A 20,436-nucleotide genomic window follows, 5' to 3' on the forward strand; every position below is an offset into this window, starting at 1 on the left:
ACACTGACAAATTATTCTAAAGTGGCCAGAAACGACGAGCATTTAAATTAACTAAAACTATGATATTGCTGGAGGATTCCATACTAATTAATAGTTTATTATCCTTTATAACTGGACATTGTTTCTTTTTTTTATTTTTCCGCTGATTTTCCCAGTTACAATTTAACTTTCTGAGTGTCTTTAAAATTTTATTACTTTTTGCTTTGTTAATTTTATTTTTTCTGTGTAGAGCCAACAACTCTTACTATGAGGTGCCCTGCATATTATAAATATACATAAATGCTACTTTTTCAGGGTGGTTTGTTACAACATATTTCACACACTGGGAAACATCAAACTTGCATATTTAATTGTGGCTGAAATGATTTTGTTTGCTACTAAATGAAATTCTATTTCAATATGATTTAAAATGCGAAATAGAGATCTTACCATGTCCTCTTCTGAGATTCTTGAGCAATATTAAAATATCAATTATATGATTGGTTATAAAAGATTTATTTTACTTTGTATGAAATACACCATTTCTGGAAAAAGAAAAAACAGGGACTAAAATTGAACCATTTGACTTAATGTCATACTACAATTACCTGGCAAGGTCTAATGACATCTATAATCTATGACATATCCAACAGTTACAATTTCTGGAGATGGAAGTATAATGATGATTTATATTTTTCCCTTTAATCATCTCCCCCCCTTTACTTTATAACACTATGACCTAAATTAAATATCAATACATATTTCTACATTCTTTCCTTCTCAACTATATTAAGCTCCCATCATTTCTAAGTATGAAATACTTTCTAAGTATGAAACATCGACTACCTAATTATCCACACATCAAAAATTTTATATATTTGGTGTGGATTTACATAAAACAGAAAGGTGTGAAGTTGTAATTTTCTGCCTATATTAACCATATATAGATCCCAAAGCATTCCAAATGCTGCTTTTACATATATGGACAATTTTTAAAACAGTGAATTCCAAAAGAGGAGTTATGGTTTGTTATTAAAGGTTAATAGTCTTAAATGGAAAACTTTATGTATTATGTAATATGTTCTAATTTTTTTTTCCTTAAGTTTTTATTTATTTATGTGAGGGAGAGAGAGAAAAAATGAGGGAGAGAGAGAACATGAGAGGGGAGAGGTCAAGGAGAAGCAGACTCCCCAATGAGCAGGGAGACAAAGGCAGTTGCTTAACCCACTGAGCCACCCAAGTGCTCCCCATATGTTGTTATTTCAAGTGACTACTGAACAGAACTTGGCATGTCACATGAGGCCTTGGTCAAAACAGAAAGTATGTATCATAGGATTCCAAATAATCAAGCAGAGTACATTAAGTGAAGCTCCTTAGATGTGTAAGAACCTTGCACAATACTAAGTGTGGAATTTGTACTAAATATATGTTATAGCTCTTTTATATTACTCTCATATGTTTTTGTATTCAAGATAATTGGATAATAGTTTATAATTGTTATATTAGGGAATCCCTCCCTTTGCTTAAAAATTCTAGTAAGTTGGAATTTAATTATTTTACTTGGGAAGAGGCAAAAAGAGATTATTTCTCCTTTAATTCAGGTCATATTTTAAAAAGTTATTGCATTTGCTATCAGGTTTTGATGGTTAGTTGCTTTGTGTTAAGAAAGCCTTCATGACAGAAACAAATTCACTTCAGTCTTTTTAATATATCTTTCTTTCTTTCTTTCCTCTTTCTTCTTTCTTTCTTTCTTTCTTTTCTTTTTTTTTTTTTTCTTCCTGATCTTCTGTGAGGACTTTCCCAGTCATTTTCCAAGGGTCCTGATTTGGTGGTCATTCACTTCTTTGAATAATTATTCAATTTAGATAAGTGTCTTCCATACGAAATTTGTGGACAGAATTTTTAGAGATAACATTTATTTCTGACATAATATTCCTTGCATATTCAGTTTGAAAAATAAAAAAAAAAGTCATAAAGTTCCTTCTAATTACTTTTTTAGAGAGGCATTTACTACTTCCCTGTTAACATTTTACTCCTCTAGGCCCTTTATGTCATGCTTTTACACCTTAAGGAAGGAGATAACAGCTTTGAATGGTGCCAATTTGAGCAAGACAGATTGGTAAGGTTGTGGCATCCAGTTGGAGTGAGTTTTTGTTTCATTTACACTGATTTGGTATTCTAATTTTTTACATTGGGTTCATATTAAGAAACAGTAATGATTTTATCTTTTGTGGAAATAAAGAACAACCAAATGAGAACCAGCAAAGTCTATTTTTCAGTATTTGCAATTGCAAGGGTATAATCACCATCACTTGGCTTTGGCAGACTCTAAGGCAGAAAGCATGAGAAAGCTTTATGATGGAAAACAGAGAAGGCTCCAGGTCTGTTCTGTTTGGAGGCTGTTGATAGAGAGAAGCTATATGTGGGCTAAATGTAAACAGAGCATCCTTGTCAGGTGTGCATAGTTGGCTTTCTCTGTTTGGTCCTATGTTGGAAATAGGGACAAAAATTAGGGAAGATGAGAGTTATTAATCAGTGCCTCACCGTATTAGGCTGATTGTTACAGAGGTGTTTGTTTGGTTTTTGCAATGTTTGCTAGAGTAGTGGTCTGACTTCCTACATTGACTTGTGGATAGTTGTAGTCTGGCTTCCTGTGCTGGTTACTTTAGATAATGGGTCAGTTTGTAGGCTGGTTGCTACAGATTGGGAGTCAGAGTTCTACCTTTATATAGGTTCTGGGCCTTGTCCATTCATTCATTCTCTCACCTTTCACAGATAAGCTTTAGATGTTAGTGCTTAAAAGGTTGTATAAGTTTTAGGTTAAGGAAGAAAGGGGTAGTTTGAAATAACTAGAACTTGTATAAAACAGTTTTAACTAAGAAAATGTTATTTAAAATTTAATTAATTTTCATATTATGTCCTATATTTTATTTACCATATATTACACAATATTTGTTGCCACTTGTAAAACATTATTCAGATTTTCCTATTATACAAGACAAACTTTTTTTTTTAAGATTTTATGTGTTTATTTGACAGAGAGAGAGATTACAAGTAGGCAGAGAGGCAGGCAGAGAGAGAGAGAAGCAGGCTCCCTGCTGAGGAGAGCACAATGTGGGGCTCAATGCCAGGACCCTGAGACCATGACCTGAGCCGAAGACAGAGGCTTAACCCACTGAGCTACCCAGGTGCCCCCAAGACAAACTTTCTTAAGAATAGAACAAACTTATTTTGAGTGAATTTATATGTATTGACCTTAAGTAAAAAAAAAAAAAAAAAAAAAAAATCACATCCGCTGATTATTTATAAAAGGAACAAATAGATATATTTATTTTAGGTTGATTTTAGTGTCTTATTGCTGAGGGATACTTTGAAAACTTCTCCAAATTCTGGGAAGAATAAAATAGCCCCATAAAAATAATTTCTGCCATTTATTGAGTCTTTTCTACATACTAGACAATTTAATATTCTTTATATATTTTTAATGACACTCTCTAAGAGACAGTATAGTTTTTTTTGTTTATTCACATGAGTAAAGTAAAGCTCAGAGAGTTTTTAAATTCTGTTAGGCTATAGAGACAGAATCCAAAGTCTAACTCCATTATGTTTCACAGTCCTTCAAGTGATGTCGCTTTGTCTTATTTACAAATTGTTTATCTCTAAATTGTATGTCCCCTAAAGTGAAACTGTAAATTGAATACAACATCTAATGTGAGAGCAACAGAAATTACACTGGTCTAGAATTAAGCCTGATGCTTTCTTATGTCACTAAGCCAGTGATGCCACAACCACTAGCTAACATAGAAGGATTCAACAGATTGGCTTTGACTTTGAAATAATATAGGAAAAATAAAATTAAGGAAACAAAAAGGGAAGCAGAAATATGGAAACATGTCTAAGTTTTGCAAACCCATCCCAGTATTATAATAGAATTTAAACACATTTTTTTAATTAACAGAGAAATATAAGTAATAGTCTAAATATACAGTAGAAGAGCAGTCAGATGAAAATTTATACATCCATACTTTGAATCCTTATGTATCAATGGAACATAATTCATTAACTAGTGATACTTAGTGGGTTTTTAAAATAAGGCCTGTTAATATTTTTGACAAATAAGAACAATTTTTAACTTTATCTGTTTATTTGTTTGCTTATTATTATTTTTACCCACATATTTAAATATTGACTGTGAAGTTATTAAAATATGGCAATATTGTAGCATAATTTTCAATAGCAAATAAAAATAATTTCAATTTTCTCATGAAATATTAATTAAATGAATTTTTTTTTCTTTTTCTTTTTTAGTGTTGTGGTGATGGGGAGTATATAATTGTTTAGAATACACACTCTGCATTGAATCATTTTCTTTTGGCAGAAATCTACTGTCAGTAGTCCAGAAACAATCTGTTGGGTTCTTTGTGGCTTTCATAACTGTCATATGGCAGATGAATGCTCAAAAAAAAGCCCAGCCTGTTAGCCTGACAAATGACATCCATTTCTATATAGAAACATTTTATTTCATCACCATCGCTTTATAGAAAGTGGAGTTATTAACATTGTCATTTAAAATTTCATCAAGTTTAATATAATGATATATTCACATTTGCTTTGTTTGTTTTTATTTTGAGCTCAAAATACATATGGTTATCTTTTCTTAGATATCCTTATTTAGGACATTATAAATAACATTGAAAATTTTCCCAGAATCCTTCAGATTCTGTGACAAGGTGCAAGTTAACATTCAACTTCTGTCACTGGACCCTACCAGTAGAAATATTTTAATTCTGTGTATGCTTTGCATATTTGTTATATTAAAAAAAATTGAAGTTTATTATACAACATTCTGGAGAGTAACAAAAAATACAGTGGTGTAAAACTTCAGATTTCAATTTTCATTTCCAGGGTATGTGGGTTCTTTTTTCTTTTACTTTTTCTTTCTTTTTTTTTTTTTTTGTTATTAACATACCACCAGTTTGGGACATAAGGTGAATATCCTACAAGTCAACTCAACTCTCTATGTAGATAGTGTCAGATTCCACAGGCTGAAGGTTGGGCCTGTGAGACTGTCCCCAGGTCAGATGCCAATTGCAAATTTAGGTTGTTACCTGGACAGACAGACTGGTTATAAATCAGAGGCTCCCATACCTCCTCTTTGGGTTTGATTAATTTGCTGGAGTTGCTCACAGAACTCAGAAAAACATTTTACTTACCAGATTACCATTTATCACACACACACACACACACACACACACACAAAATGTATATATAGATATATATATCTATATATATATATACACATATACATATATATAGATAGATACATATATGTATCTATCTATCTATCTATCTATATATATATATGAGATATATATATATCTCAGGAACAGCCAGATGGAGGAGATACAGACGGTAAGGTATGTGGGAAGGAGCATGGAGTTTCCAGGACCTCCATGGGCAGGCCACTCCTCCAGCATCTTCACAGCTTCATCAGCCAGGAAGCTCTGAACCCTATCCTTCTGAGTTTTTGTAGAGGTTTCATTAAATAAGCATGATTGATTAAATCATTGGTCATTGGGCATTGAACTCAATCTCCAGGCCTTTCCCCTCCCAGGAGGTCAGGTGGGAGGCTGAAAGTTCTAATCTTATAATCACATGGTAGAATCCAACTGGAAACCAACCGCCATCCTTCAGTGCTTTGCAAATCACTTCATTAACAGAACAAAAGATACCTTTCTAGTTCTCATAAGAAATTCCGAATTTTAGAATACCACAATATTATCTCAATATTATATTATCAAAGTATTATAATACTAATCCCATTAATCTATAGCAATGAGTTATAGAGTCTGACCAACAAAATCCCAAACTCCCCAAATCTTCGAAACTGGATTCAGATTGGATTCAGTTTGCAACACATTAATAGTATTTATTTAGTTTCTGCTTTCTTTTAAAGTAGATTTATTACTTCAGACCACACTCTAAAGGAAGATAATACCTATATTATCACACACAAACAAGGCAAAAATTCCCAAGAATATTGCTTTATTTTATTTTCATGAGAACTAGAAGACTGGCTGGGCTCTCCTATTCTTGAAGTTTATATTTTAGATGTTTGGAAGACACTCCATTTCACCTATTCTCTTCAGAAAAATGTTATTCAGGGAGAAGAGTACTAGCACTGTGTCTTATAATTAATTTATGCCTTTAACTCCCATTATAATGAGTGTCTCAAAGACAGTGTCCATATACTATACATCTAATTTTTCTGTCTATGTTAGGGATTGGAACAAAAACTTATAAGAATTCAATAGATATTTATTGAATATCTAGGTATGCTAGGGATCTGATCTTTTGATGATTGTGTTGTAGTTTAGCATTCCATGGTCAGTTGGTTTGTATCCTACTGTAAGACCAGCTTTTTCTCCATACCCTTACAGTACAGTACCCTTTGCCTATAATAATTTTAAATTCTCGTTTTGTTCTCAATGCTCTTTGTATGTGATGACTCCCAAAATTATATTCCCAGACTATCCTGGGAATAATTGATATATACATACACATTTTCTCCAGTTGGGTTTTTATAGGTATCTCATTGGTTTATTCCGTCATCCTTTATTCAAATATAGTTATGAGACAACATGCCTCAAGACAATGGGTCAGTCATTGCTCAGAATTAGCATGACTAAAACAAAGAAAAGTCTTCAGTTCCCCTCACCCACAAAATATCTGTATTATTTTTTCTTTTTTTGAAACCTTCTCCCTTTAAGAAAATTATTATACCATCTGTATCTTGTTTAACACATACAGATTTTGAGATATACCAGACCCAAATCTATCGTTAGTGTTTCTCATTCTTTGTGGGGCTGTAATCCCGTTCTAAACTGTGATGGCTTCTTTAGAAAACTCCGACTCTAGGCTCCAAATGAATATCTCTCCCCTCTCCCTCCGCTCTTGCTCTGCTCCATTCTTCTTCCCATAAAGCAACCATAATAAAGTTTTTAAAGCGTAATTACCAAGTTCCTCAAGATGGCCTCCAAATTTCGCTCCTGAATCTGATCTGGCCACATATTTATACTTTCTACTTGATATTCAACGCCCTAGTCATAATGACTTTCTTTCTGTTCTTCAAAAATACAAAGTGGTTTTCTCTTCCAAGGCATTTTCTGTTTGTTTATTTATAATTGTTAGTTTTTGAGTGTTTATTTTCTGATTGAAAATTATTTCAAATGATCACATATCTGACACTTCCTCTTCATTTTACTGTCTCTTCAAAAGTTACTTTATTAGGATGGACTTTTCATGATCCTAGACAATGGATTCATCTAGTCACTTTCCCATTATATATGACCATATTACAGCCACTTCTCTACCATTATCACTCTATGTATATATATCACCTCCTTAAGCCTCCTGTGTCACAAAGCCAAGCAGGAAAATAACTTCCCTCATTTCTTACCCATTACCCTGGCCCCACCATAGTGGACTAGGGATTTTACCATGACTTGAAAATTCAGACATGAAACATGAAGTTTGTATGAGCTTGTTATTCTGGTACAATGGTGGAACCCATTAAGTAGATATTAAAGCAGTTGTTAACACCCAAAAATCCTCTGGGATTCCACATGATTATATAATTCAGGTTGAATAAATGCCAACAAGTATGAGCCTAGAAAAATGGATCAGCATGATAAAAACAGGAGACAGGAGGTGACATCTTCAATTGACTGAGTTACCCAAGGAGACTCGGGGGAAAAAAATGGGAGATATATTTGTATTGATAACATTAAGGTATTTACTATAACAACAAATTCGAGAAATAAGTTTAAATTTGCTGCAGACAAATAAATAGTCAAATAAATTTAAAAACATGCCCATTACAACTAAGAACACATGCATCCCTAAACGCAAAGAGCAGATACTATTGGATCTTGCTCTAGGTGACGCTGAAGTACACTGATCACAGCATGAGGAATTTCTAATAGAATAAGACTGAATACGAGTATTATTTATTTATTTATTTATTTATTTGACAGAGAGAGAGACCACAAGTAGGCAAAGAGGCAGTTTAGCAGAGGGAGGGGGGGAGCAGTCTCCCTGCTGAGCAGAGAGCTGGATGTGGGCCTGGATCCCAGGACCCTGAGACCATGATCTGAGCTGAAGGCAGAGGCTTAATCCACTGAGCCACCCAAGAGCCCCATGAATACAAGTATTTTTTTTAAATATTTATTTGTTTGTTTTAGAGAGAGAGAGTGTGTGGGGAGTGGGGCAGAGGGAGAGAATCTCCAGCAGACTCCCCTCTGAGCACAGAGCTCAACCTATGCTCAATCTCAGGACTCCAAGATCATGACCTGAGCCAAAATCAAGAGTCAGATGCTTAACTGACTGAGCCTCCCCCATGCCCTTGAATGCAAATGTTTTTTAACAAGCACAAAATATGTAAGCAATCAACCCGGATTTTCCATCCTACTAGAATATGTCTTATCCATAGTAGATAGTTATAAATCAGGACATGATAGAGTATACAAACAGAAAATGACTTCTTTTACATTAAACAGTAAGTGAAAAGTTTCCAAACAAAATGCCATGCTGTGACATTTTATATTAAATATTATCTTTGCTATTCAAATTTAGTTCATGTGGAAGATTTACTCATAATATGCAATTGGTAATAGAAAAAAATAGATCCAAGGCATAAATAAAAAATTAAATTTCAATGTTAGACATAGTGCTAAAATGCTACAAAATTGTGTATAAATATGAATAGAGATAGAATATATATACGGAAGGATTAAATTAAATTAATAGGTATACTAGCTGAGAAAAAAAAGCTGAAATTATTTTGCAGAAGAGAATTAATGTTTACTTCTGTTGTTCTGTTTTTTGCTTTCCTTTTCTCTTTCTGAGGACGTTTCGACAAATGGAAGTGTTAGAATGAAGATCGAGCAAGTTGATGTTTGTTTTAGCTGAAGCAGAGTTCAAGGCACAGAGGAGGAGTCAACCAGGGGGTATCACAGCATGAACCTGGCCATTAACTTAAATGAAGTCCCAAACCTTTATCATACTCATAATGCACTTTCATATGGGATATATTTAGTTGTCTCTGCTAGAGAAATGATATTGTGCCATACAAGATTAATACAGCTTGGGCTCTGGTGGCCATTATGTTGCTACAGGTTTATGGTTTTTCTACAGTATTTTGATTTATGATACCCTTCCTTTTAATCGAGGTTCATTATTTGTACATTCAGGTTGTAACTTACTCCATCATATGGGGACTTCTATTAATCAGGGAGCCTATATAGTTCAGCCTGACATGACTGTCCTTTTTGACAGTATTGTTCTACCAGAACAATTTGTTAAATGTGAACACATTCAGTGGCTTAAGATTCACTTCAGCAGCTGAAGAAACCTTTGCATTCTGATGCAAAATGACTCTTGTGTGTGATTTCATGTGTCATTTAATCTAGGTGATTGACTCTTCAGTTTAACTAACTCAACACTATTTGTTTTGATTTTATAGGTCTTTGCTTTTAAAAAAAAAATGCAAAATCCAAAACTATGCTCTATCCTGGCCTTACCATAACGTCTTTGTGATAAAATAGTGAAGAGACAAAAAACAGATCACTCTCTAGGCCTTGGCCTTTGGTTCATAGTGCTGACTCCCTTTCACCTAAATATTGTTTTTATCTGTGAGAGAGAGAGAGAGAGAAACAGAGATGTGTGATTTTCATCTGAGAAAAAGAGAGAGGCTTAAGATCAGATTCAATCTTTATGAGCATTTTAAGTCCTGAAATTCCGTACACTTCTAATGCATTGCAGTTTATGGAAACTACATTGCTATGTAATATTATATTTTGTTCCAGGAACTCCACATTTCAAAAAGATCAATTCTGATGAGGTTTATTTGCTATGGAATATTAATAGTGAAATTCTGGTGAAATAATACCACTGAGCAAACTCTGCTTAGAGGCTTGAGATTTAGGGAGACTTTATTTGAAGTTTGAATTTACATAGCCAATTCAGGGAATAAAATGCTTTATGTCAACATGTGAAGAGTAAAATGATAATAAGATGTCTTGGTTCAAGATATGTATTAACAATGCAGAGATATATAAACCTGAGTCCTCATGCTAGACTAGGTATGTAGATGTTTCCAGAGGCTGGACAGGCAAATACCGATTAAAGCAAAAACATTTAGAGTAATCACAGCTATGAGGAATTTGAAAGTTGCCTTTTCTTTTGCCTTGTTAGATTTATAGTGTCCTACTTAAACTACTTAAAAATTTAGCATAAGTGTTTAATTTAAAACTCTTGTTTCTATTTTATTCACATTTGAAAAACATATTTTGTATTATTTGGATACCTTTTTTTTTAAAGGTGAAAAATGTATCTAGTTAAAAAGTCTTTACCATAAAGTCTTTATATATGAATACAATTTTATAATTATATTAATTAATAATAGTTCTTCCTCCACTTGTACATTAACTAGATTTAGATAATGCTTTGTTTCATAAAAAGAAAAACTTGCAACAAATACAAAATACAAAGGAAGGGAGACAGGGAGAGACAGAGACACGGAGAAAGAGAGAGAATCAGAGAAGGCAAGGGTTAGCAGCATACAGATAGAATAAAGGGGGCTCCCCTATGGACAAACGGCAAAGACATATGCTATAACAGAGACACGGAGTTCTTAGAATCGCTCTGGTGGCACAGCTGAATTGAGATGTCCACATGAAGTCTGGCTCCTTAAGGGTTCTAAAGTTAGGTATTAATGCTGTGTTATAAACTACTACACACTTAATGGCTCAAAACAAAAACAAAAACCTTACACATTTATTGTCTCATAGTTTCTGTAGAACACCATTCCAGATATAGTGTAGTTAGGTTCTGTGCTCCAGTCTCCCCAGTCTGCAGTACAGTGGTGGGCTGGAACTGCAGGCTCCTCAGAGGTTAGACTAACCACGAGTCACACCCACACTCCCTTGGGTTGTTGGCCATATTCATTTCCTTGTGGCTGTGGGAGGGGTTCTTCATTTTCTCCCACCCATGATTCCTTGCAATGTAGGCTTTCCCATCATGGCTGCCTACTTCATGGGAGTTTACTTTCAAAGCCAGCAAAATAGAAAGGGTCTCTGACCTCAGGAAGGCCTCAGTTCCTTTGATTAATTCAGACCCTTAGAGGATAATGGCCCTTTTGATTAACTAAAAAATCAATGGATTTTGGACTTTCGTTACATCTGCAAATGCCCTTCACTTTTTAAAGCGGAATATTTCATAATTATAAAATGCTTATTTCATCATGAATACATGTTTCCTAATTGTGTATATGCTTAATAATAGATCTTTAAATATGCAAATCTAAATCTTATAGAAATTAAAGGAAGAACAGTGATAGGTTTCAGAACAACAAATCTAAAGAAAGCAGCACGGTTACAAAGTAACTGGTACTCTAACACATGCTGATGGGAATCCAAAATAATGCAACCCTTGAAAAGCATCATGGTTAGTGTCGCATGGAAGCAAACAGCATTTTACCAAGCACTCCCACTACCAGCTGTCAAGCCAAGAGAAATGACTATGTCCACACAAATATTTTTATATGAAATGTTCATATGAGCATTATTTATGGTAACCCCAAACTGGCAGTAATGAAATGACCTTTAACTGGAAGATGGATAAACAAATCATGACAATACCATCTAATGGAATATGACTAAACAATAAAAAGAAGCAAATTATTTATATAGACATCAATACAGATTAATGCAATATCTTCATATTAAGTTAAAGAAGCTAGCTACAATACAAACACACAAAACAAACCAAAACAACAACCCTGCATCTGTATGATTCCATTTACATGACATGTTACAGATGTCAAAACTATGAAGATAAGAATCATACAGTGGTTGCACTGGTTAGGCATGGAGGGAGGTGTATGGATGGATTACAAAGTTTTCAGGAGAATGTTTTGTACTGTTGAAATGTTTGGGGCTGATGATCCATTGTTTCAACTGTGGGGATAGTTACAAATCTATGCACATGTATTGGAATTCACTGAAATGTCCCCTTAAAACAAGTTCATTGTACTCTATGCAAATTATTTGTTAATATGTCTGGTATAAAACAAGTTAGGGAATTTTGGAAGGCTAATATTTTTTTTTTCACCTCACTTCACTGGGCCATGATTTTTGACATGTGCTTATAACAGTCCTTACTTTAAGAATCCTTAATTTGTTAACCTGTGAAATATAAGAAAAAAATTACAGGATAATCCTTTGTCTTTATAAATACCACTACATAACTCATAGGTAGGAAACTTCATGCATTCAGTATTTTAAATGATTCTTACTATGGAATTGTAGTTGTTTTCAAACTTTTTAATATGAGACATTTCTGTTTTAATGTTATACTAAGTGTAGAGTGCTAAGTAAAGAGAAATAGTGTTTCTAGCATTGCTACAAATACATTAACATTTCCACAAGCTAATTGAAACATATTGCTTGATATTGGTTATACTATCTCAAAGCAATCATCTAATTCACCTTTTATATTTTATAGATGGAGAAAGGATATTAACTCATTTTCACTAGAGCTTGTTATGAGTCTTGAGAGACTGAAAAACTTGTATAAAAAGTCAATTTACATGTTTACATGATAAGGGCTTGTTCTACAAATTTCAGTTTGTAAAATGTCTCTATGCCTTAGTTTCTTTACCCATGTTCCAAGTACTTTGCAAATATTATAGCCCTACTCAAAATTTGTCATTGCTGGTCATGTAAGACTAAACCCATTAGCTCACAATTTGAAGAAGTGTCCAGTTAGACCTGAGTCTCATTCTGAACCTGTCAGTTCCTCCAATGCCTACTTTAGTAGATCTATGATGCGACAAACTCATGTTAGAATTTCTTACACATTTCTCATTCAGCCCTACAAGGTATATATCATAATTCCATTTTAAAGATAGGGAAACAGACTCAATGAGTTGACTTGTTCCAATATGATAGGACAAGAGTGTTGCATGGAATAGAGAAATGGCCGAACAAGTAATAACATATAAGACTTTTTGAGAGTTCAAAATGTACAGGGAACTGCTGGATTCAGATCGTATTTTCAAAGTAGTTCCTAGTAGAGGACATAGACTTTTAAACAAACACACTAAAATCACAGTTACTCTAATGCACAAGACATAGTGGGGATAAAAAGGCTAGAGTATTTAATTCTCATTGAGGGTTAGGGTTAGGAAAGGTGTCACAGTAGTGGATTTGCTTCCACTGGTCTTACAGGATGAGTAAGGCTTTCATGGGCACAGAACTGTGCATGCGTGCACTTGATAAAAGAAACCACAAAATTTTATAAATTACATGGTAATTTTTGGAGTGTTTAGCATCCTGGCTCTAAGAGCAGAGGACATAATGTAGAGGGTTAGGAGTGATGTAAGAGCAGGGGGAAAAAAAAAAAAAAAAAACTGTGAAGATAGTGGACTAGCTATAGTCAAAGAAAGTGGAGAGAAAGGATTACAATTTCATCCAGTGGAGTCAGTGATTAAAATGGTGGCTAGTACAGAAAATGATGTTGCCCTGCCTTAGTGCTCTTTGAAAACAAATGCTGGCAAAAATGAGGAAGAAAGGGGCGCCTGGGTGGCTCAGTGGATTAAGCCGCTGCCTTCGGCTCAGGTCATGATCTCAGGGTCCTGGGATCGAGCCCCGCATCGGGCTCTCTGCTCTGCAGGAAGCCTGCTTCCTCCTCTCTCTCTGCCTGCCTCTCTGCCTACTTGTGATCTCTCTCTCTGTCAAATAAATAAATAAAATCTTTAAAAAAAAAAAAAGAATGAGGAAGAAAAATAGTTGTCAGTGTGGATCTGTGCTCTTATGAGTTTTGGGGGGGATATCATTCAGTCCATAAATTGAAACCTTAACCTCCAACGTGACTATATGTGGAGATAGGGCCTTTAAGGAGGTAATTAAGGTTAAAGGATGTCATGGGATGGGGCCCTAATCCAGTAGGACTGGGGCCATCATAAGAAGAAGAATGGATACCAGGAGTACGTGCACACAGAGGAAAGGCCATGTGAGGACACAGAAGGAAGGCAGCCATTTGCAAGTCAAGGAGAGAGGTTTTACCTGCTGATACCTTGGTCTTCTATTTCCAACCTCCAGAACAGGGGGAAAATAAATTTCTGTTGGTTAAGCCAGTCCATGCTATTCTGTGTTGACAGCCTTAACTGACTAATACACACACATATTGTGATCATTATTTTTTTAATTTCTGTATACATTCTATAATTCTCTTTACATAATTTTTAGATGAGCCAATCCTCCCCAAGCTGTCATTATGTCTTTTACAACTCTGTACATTTCATAGGCATCCTATGTAGGAATAGAGTCAGAAGAAAGACTAGAGAGAATGGAAAAGAGCAAACACCAGCTGGGTAATTCCTGTTTTAATGAAGACAAAGTAAACCTCTTAGAACTCCAATTTGTCTTACTCTGCTGAACTCCATCTAGTAATGCAAGCTGAAAGAGAGTCTGAAGTTCCACCTGAGTTCTGTGGGCAGAGCCTTTGTGGCCTGATGCCTATGACAGTGTGTGTCAGGGAGTGGGAATGCAATAAAGAAATACATGTGGGGGCGCCTGGGTGGCTCAGGTCATGATCCCAGAGTCCTGGGATTGAGCCCCGCATCGGGCTTTCTGCTCAGCAGGGAGCCTGCTTCCCCCTCTGTCTCTTTGCCTGCCTCTCTGCTTACTTGTGATCTGTCAAATCAAGAAATAAAATCTTAAAAAAAAAAAAAGAAATACATGTGGATAAATGAATAAATGAAGTATCTTGTCTCCTGGAACAAAAAGAGAAAAAGCCCCCTGTTCAGCAAGAACAAGGAAGAATGAACCTTGTATATATTATTAGCAGTAGGTCCCATACATTTCCTTTCTCCTCTTTCATTTTAAACACTATGATATATAATATTTTTGGATCATCATGTATGCCTAGATATTTGTAGTAGAAGGTAATGAGAAGCCAGGCTGCTTCCAATCTCTCACTCATTTTATGGAAGATAAAATCAAGGTCTACAGAAATGATGTGTTCACAGAAACACAACTAGCTAATGACAGTCCTGGGAGAGGGCTCACACTGGAGTGTGCAGACCCCGTATCATCCTGTGAAGAATAGGAAAAAGGTGTATATCACTTTAATCCAAATAGCAGTATACCTCTCATTTCTTCTCGTCTACTTAACTGGAAAATTGAATTTCCTTATCTTTAGCTTGCCAAGTGTCCTTGATTCCCTGTCTAGTTTCCCCGTGCATTGGTGTGTTGTACTCAGGGAAGAATCATGCTTCACATCTGCAACCATCTTGGGCTATGTGATAGAGATCTTCTTGTTGTTGTTGCTGTTGTTAGGGGAGTGTGTGTGTGTGTGTGTGTGTGTGTGTGTGTTTTCTTACATCTCTTGTTATTTCAGTTTTCATCTGTCAGCAATATTAAGGATCTCAGAGATATTGTTGAGAATTATTTGCTAATTTTGACTTGGTCCTCTGAGCCTTAGTATTTTGTAAATATCAGAATATAAATGTGAGTTCTATACATTATCCTATGGGAAGTTCACTAACTAGATTTACAATACTGTTCATTTCCTCTGTTATTACTTGAATCAAGCCTAGTGGAAGGATCTGTTGGGCGATAACCGGAAGGCAGTTTCTAATTACAATTTGGATTATAACAAAAGCTTCAGTTACAATTAGTAGAAAATATATATTTGACTTGAAAAACACTGAACAACTGAACAGAACTTCATATATATATGTATATATATATGTATATATATATATATATATATGATGAACAAACATAATGTGGCTTATGCCATCATTTTATTTCACAACTTTCAGTTTAGCAAGAATATGTAAAGGATTTTTACTCCTGTAAATTTTTTTTACAGGAGTAAAAATCCTTTAAAGGGGAGTATAAGGATCTTTTAGACCCTCCCTCCAAAAGAAGACAAATTATTTTAATATGATGCTTCTGAGATATTCAGTAGCTTCTTTAGTGAAGGCAGGAAAACTTAAGTAAACTTTCCAACCTGTTTTCCTTGCTAGATCTGCCATTTGTTCATACAAATTTTGGTGAACAAGATTTGTCTGATGTTTTGGTCCCACTCTCCCCACATTCCACTGTGTACAATATCATCAATGAGTCCAGCATTTAATACCAAGTAGGATATGGTATTAAAGAGCAGCACAGTATTATTCCAAGAGGATATTGTAATCTGAGAATTTGATAAGCTGTAGGGCAACAAAGATGGGGCTTATGTTACCTTTCTAATCACTGCAAGTGGCTGCCAAACCCCAGTCTAATATGGCATTTTTTCCTTTAAATAGTGCTCATTAAGGTAGGTGAAAAGCTTTCAGAGCATTTCCCATAGAAGTAAATTTTTTTTAGAATTACATTTTTTTAAAGATTTTATTTATTTATTTGACACAGAGAGAGAGATAGATCACAAGTAGGCAGAGAGGCAGAGGGGAGAGGGGAAGCAGGCTCCCTGCTGAGCAGAGAGCCTAATACAGGGCTTTATCCCAGGATCCTGAGATCATGACCTGAGTTGAAGGCAAAGGCCCAACCCACTGAGCCACTCAGTGCACCTAGAAGTACATTTATATGTAGCCATCATAGAGAAGACACCCCCACGTATGCAGCCCTCTATTATGAGTAGCAAAGGAAAGAAGAGACATAGGGAAGCAAATATATGTGTGTGTGTGTGTGTGTGTGTGTGTGTGTGTGTGCACATGCATAGATATGTTCAGTTTTCCTCTATATTTCCTAAAAAATAATGTTATCCCCTGGTTCAGAGATTATAGTGCCTGGCAGTGGTGTAGGAGGAATTCAACTTCAGTAAAGTTGGAATGAATAAGTAATATTATGCCAGGAATTGGGAGCTGGACTCTTTATTTAATAAGGAAATTTAACCTTTACAAAAGTGGAAAATGGATGTAAAGGAGGAACTATGTACCTTTCCTTCAGAAAATATGAAATCATGTTCTCTTTTATGTTTCTTTCAAAGAGAAGTTCAAGGAAAATTCTCATTGGAGGGGTTAGTGAATTTAATATTCTTCATCATAGATCATAATTCTAATAGAACACATATTCCATGTCTACTCCTAATTCCAAAACTTATAAGTGGTTATGTCCAATAAGTGGTTATGTCTCTGATTATTAACCTTCCTTCACAGGTACAACCTGTAATCTCGCCATGACCAGCCTTCTCAAGTAGTATGCCCCACATTGGCTCAACTTTTCTGTCTTAAGGCAAGATTTGAATATTGCTTCAAAATTTTACAGAGGTTAAATTTTGGAGAAGTCTTGAAATTATGATGCTTGTATATCTAAGCACGTGCCTGTTTTAAATTCACCTCTTAAATGCTTTGAACTACAATAAGCCTTGAAATCCTGTGTGTGCCTATACTTGTCTGCCTGTGTGTGTGTGTGTGTGTGTATGTGTGTGTGCAGTGGTGAAAAGCAATGGAGTGAGTATGGATGTTAAAAGTCAAACAGTAATGAAACTAAAAGCTGAAAGATTGAGTGATTGGTTGATTGGAAGTTCCACAATAGGGGCCACCTGGGTGGCTCAGTTGGTTAAGTATCCGCCTTCTGCTCACAACCTGAGCTTTCTGGGATGGAGCCCCTTGTCTGCCTTGCTGCTCAGTGGGGAGCCTGCTTCACCCTCTCCCCGCCCCTGCTCATGCTTTCTCTCTCTCTCTCTCAAAAAAATAATTTTTTTTAAGATTTTATTTATTTATTTGACAGACAGAGATCACAAGTAGGCAGAGAGGCAGGCAGAGAGAGAGGGAGGCAGCAGGCTCCCTGCTGAGAGCCTGATGCGGGGCTCGATCCCAGGACCCTGACATCATGACCTGAGCTGAAGGCAGAGGCTTTAACCCACTGAGCCACCAGGCGCCCCACAAATAATTTTTTTTTTTTTTAAAAAGCTCCAAAATAAAGCATACAGAAGAACCTAACTGATAGCATTAAAATAAATATGGTCAGGAATCTATGTGAATAGGCATCACTGAGAAAATTAAGCTTCTATTTTTGTTCTAATATCAATAACTCATTGTCATTATATTTATTAAAATATGTACATTATTTTATGCACAGATTTATTTATAAACAATAAAAGACTAGAATATAACAGGATGTGATTTACCAGTCTTTAAAAAAAAATAGCATTCTTGCATGTTTACTGGAAAATAGTTCTAAACCTCAAAACTTCATAAGAATATATATTCAAAGATGTATATGTTTAGGAAGAAGCATTATTGTTTTAAGGTACATCAATTCTATTAGATGACATTTATATTGATGGGTCTCAGAAGAATCATTTTTTTTTAAATTATAGCAGAGAAATTTCAAAACACACACACTTTTTCCTAAAACCACAAGAAAATATCTTCTAGTAAAATTCCTTTTGCATTACCACATGAAAGTAAAAACATAATAGCAATAAACTTCACATTTTAGAAGTTAGTGACATAGAGACTTGCAGAACTGAAGAGACCAATTAAACAGATTTCACTCTCATTTCCTCTGCTCCTGTCAGTTCTATTTCCAAGGAGTAATAGAGAAATTTCAAACTGTTCACATTTTATAGATCTCCAGGAAAGACCATTTTCTGTAACTTCGCTCCACGTGTTTGTAATATCTAGGAGAGAGGAGAAGAAGCAATAGGTACGGGAAGGGCTAAAGAGGATGATTATTTTGCTGGGGCCCTATAACCAACTATCAAAGACTGGGTGACTTAAACAACAGGCATTTTTTCCTCATGATTCTGGAGGCTGGAAGTCCATGAACAATGTGTCCACAGAACTGTTTGTTCCTGAGGTCTTTGTCCTTGGCTTGTAGGTGGCCATCTTCTCTCTGTGTCTTCAGTTGGTCCTCCCTCCGTGTAGGTCTGTGTCCTGCTGACACCAGTTATATTGGAATAGGATCCATCCTGATGATTTCATTGACCCTCATTACCTCTTTAGAGATCTCCAAGTCAAGTCACATTTGATGTACTGGAAGTTAGGGCTTCAACCTATGAATCGGTGGGGGACACAATTCAACCTTCTTAGGGAAGAGGCCTCAGGTGTGATTTGGCCAAGAAAGCTCACAAAACAGAAAGGCTTATATGGATTTATCAGGGTTCTATGGTTGTAAACAATCTCTTTGCCTTCAAACAGCTTTAGTAAAATGCAAAAAATACGAAATTCTTGGTGGGACTAGATTTCCTATTGGAGGTTTAAGTCATTTAAATTTAGGTTGATATAATGCCTAAAATGAGCCAGTTTCTGAGTTTGTAAGAATCATTGACATAGGAGTTAAAACATGATTTTGGTAAAGAAATTGTGAGTTTCGGGCGCCTGGGTGGCTCAGTGGGTTAAGCCTCTGCCTTCGTCTCAGGTCATGATTTCAGCGTCCTGGGATGGAGCCCCATGGCAGACTTTCTGCTCAGTGGGGAGCCTGCTCCCCCCACCTGCCTGCCTCTTTGCTTACCTGTGATCTCTCTTTCTCTGTGTCAAATAAATAAAATCTTAAAAAAAAATCGTGAGTTTCATGGTTTGCTGACATCATGTTAGGAAGTTTGCGGTTATACTTTTGTTGCCCTTACTGGTTCTTGCTCTCTTTATTTACATTTTCATCCTAACAATTTCATCCCTAAAAAATGGTGGTCAGTTCTGAATACCTTCTCTCTCGATATTAAAATAACAAATTTAGTAGTAATTTTGTCCTTAAAATTATATCATTATTTAAAATATTTAAAATGGTTTCACAATATTTGAATTAGGGTGACATGCATATTTAAAAGCATGGAGGGCTACTGTATATAGGGCTTATTATATAGCAGGTGGTATGCAGATACAGAAAAGTTGCATTTCTACATTCATAAGGACAAAGAATATTTATCATCAATATTTTAATTATGAAATATTGGCTAATATGACCACACTTAATGCATCATTTGATAGGATACCTAAGTTAGTAAAATTATATAAAGTGAAATAAATTTCTGAGGAAATTCACTTTCCTTTTTTTTTAAATTGTGTTATGTTAGTCACCATAAAATACATCATTAGTTTTTGATGCAGTGTTCCAAGATTCATTGTTTATGCACCACGCCTAAGGCCGCCTACCCCCTCCCCAAAACCCTCAGTTTGTTTCTCAAACTGTGGACTCCGAGGAACTTCACTTTCTAACACAAATATTGTCATTCATTCAGGAGTAGTCTGGAGATATTCACATTCACAATATTGATATGTAGGAAGTAAAAAGAATTGCTAGCCTTAGCAGATAACACTAGGGTCATGCTGACATCCTTCTGATAACTTACATTCACTGAATTATAGCTCATTATTCATTTAATCCTTATTTCTTATAGGATTATATTATGATTTGAATGACTTGAGAAAGGCATATATTTTAG

The sequence above is a fragment of the Meles meles genome, chromosome 4 (genome assembly GCF_922984935.1).
Source record: "Meles meles chromosome 4, mMelMel3.1 paternal haplotype, whole genome shotgun sequence".
In the NCBI taxonomy this organism is placed as follows: Eukaryota; Metazoa; Chordata; class Mammalia; order Carnivora; family Mustelidae; genus Meles; species Meles meles.